Source organism: Mastomys coucha, chromosome X, assembly GCF_008632895.1.
Source record: "Mastomys coucha isolate ucsf_1 chromosome X, UCSF_Mcou_1, whole genome shotgun sequence".
Taxonomy (NCBI): domain Eukaryota; kingdom Metazoa; phylum Chordata; class Mammalia; order Rodentia; family Muridae; genus Mastomys; species Mastomys coucha.
Genome location: NC_045030.1, coordinates 140,154,122 through 140,156,371, shown reverse-complemented (window position 1 = coordinate 140,156,371; position 2,250 = coordinate 140,154,122). Strand labels below are relative to the sequence as shown.

At 32.4% G+C, this 2,250-nt stretch overlaps 1 protein-coding gene across 1 annotated transcript in view; it reads left to right on the top strand.

The window, feature by feature from the left end:
- Il13ra2 (interleukin 13 receptor subunit alpha 2) overlaps positions 1-2,250 on the top strand; it is a 37,204-nt gene that overhangs the window by 16,976 nt on the left and 17,978 nt on the right. Inside the window, exon 4 of the mRNA XM_031379644.1 lies at positions 36-218. The gene's annotated coding sequence lies outside the window, so the exon portion shown is untranslated. The remainder of the gene's footprint in view (positions 1-35; positions 219-2,250) is intronic.

The window sequence follows — 2,250 nt, the reverse complement described above, 5'->3', positions numbered from 1 at the left end:
GAAGTAGTTTCACGATGTGAATGTTTTGGGTACAGGACACACTATTTACAATCCAGCCTTTGAAAGCATCTGAGGAGTGTGGAGGAGGACGAGGAGGAGGAGAAAGAGAAGGAGAAGAGGAGAGGAGGAGGGAAAGATAGGAAGAGAGAGAGAAAGATTGCTTATTATCCCTGAACAGTGACCTTTCTCAAGACAGTGCTTTGCTCTTCAGGTATAAGGTATTTTTAAAAATAATGATGCTCTGTTTTGAACATTTATTTTCTAATTGATGCCTTATGGAAAAGTGTAAAGCCATAATTTTCAGTGTACTGCTATTAAAAGTCTCTTGTTGTATTGTTGGGTGGGATTTGGCCAAATTCATGACAAATTTTGAATTATGTAGTCAGTGTCCAGATTCTGCAGTGTGTGAGGTAATTGCAAATGTGTGCTTTCAATGTAGATATTGCTATGGAGTCTCAAACGTGAGTTCTGTAGCTTTGGTAAGACTTTAGGATACTTGTTTGCTGGATGAACTCAAGGAACCATATCAGAAGCCATGTAAAGGATAAAGAAATGATTTGATAAGAGTTGTTGAACATATTCTGTTCAACATATTCTGTAAATATGAGCAAACATTGGAATTAGCATGCAATTTTAGCAGGGATGTAGATATAATAATGTCATATCTGAGTGTTTAAATAATATTAAAATAGAGATCTTACCTATATTTAATTTATATACAATCACTTTAATCATTCTGCATATACATACATTCCTTATGTTTTATGTTTGGTATAAAATCATTTACAGGATTTAATTGGTGGCAACCATGATAAATTTGTCTAGTTCAAAGTTTTTGTTTTAATGTATGTGAAATCATACTCACAAATCCTTATGCGCTTATCTATGTAGGGCAGGTTATTTACATGTTATTATCAAACTATGTTTGACTCACCACTAGTACAGGGTCTGATTGCAGTATTAGTGAGGCATGAATCAATCTCAGCACGCTATTTAGTCTCAAAACCTGGCAACTTCCACTCTGATTCTGATGCTGAGTCATAGCCATACTCCAGAAGCTATGAATAGTTTACACTGTTTGGATTTTGTCCTTGAATGAAGATTAGTTATCCAGCAATGCAGTGCTCTTGAGTCACATCCTAAAACCATGGCTAGAAACATTGCAGATCACCTGATGCTAGGAAAAATATCCTAGGGATAACTTGTATGAAAGACAATTGACCATCTCTAAGACTGGATGCAAGACTCTTATGTTTAAAACATGCATGCATGGGATTAAGAATTAGATCAACATCTTTGCTTGTTTAGCCTTTATAACCATCAAGAATGTACTTTTTCTAAACTTCATTTGTAATATTGAGGTAATAAAATTACCTATCACAACATTTGAGATATTTAAGTTTGGTAATCTATATGAAGTTTCTGGTAAGGGCCAAGTAAACTATAGTACCTATTTTGATTTTCTAAGGTATTCTAACATATTCTCAAGTAAACCAAGTTGGTTTCTTATTTCATCTGCAAATCACAACTAATCAAGGCATCACTTATGCTTATATTTTCTTCTTCCCAAGACCTGTTTTTAGGTTATATTTTTAAATGCTTTAAAACATTAATAAAACATATAAAATTTTGTAACTCTAACTCTTTTTTTGCCCTAAAATAGTCTAAAAAAACAAGCTACTTATTGACAATATCAAATTCCATTAGTCAGGTTATGATAAATAATTATTTGGTTCAGCAACTTAGTCACTTTTCTTGTAAGTAAATACAATGAAAAAAATCTATGGTAATTTTAGATAGTTCAGACAAAGTTACTTATTTTTGCCAACATAGAAAAGGGATATTTTCTTTTATCAACAAAAGCACTACATTATATATTATTAACTTAGAACAATAGTTCTCAATCTGGGGGTCAAAGGACCATTTCTCTCAGGTTGCCTAAGACTATTGAAAAACACAGATATTTATATTAGGATTCATAACAGTAGCAAAATTGCAGATATTAAGTAGCAACAAAAATGATTTTATGGTTGGGGATAACCACAGTATTGAGAATTATATTAAAGGGCTGCAGCATTAGGAAAGTTGAAAACAAATGGATTCTTCCTGCGTTCCTTTTCTACAGATTTTCATCATCTCTGGGGCTTTAAAATAGTCACATCTTTTTTAAAAAAAAAAATTGTTTTTTTTATTAGATGTTTTCTTTATTTACAATATCTCCTTTCCCAGGTTCCCCTCCAAAATAAAATA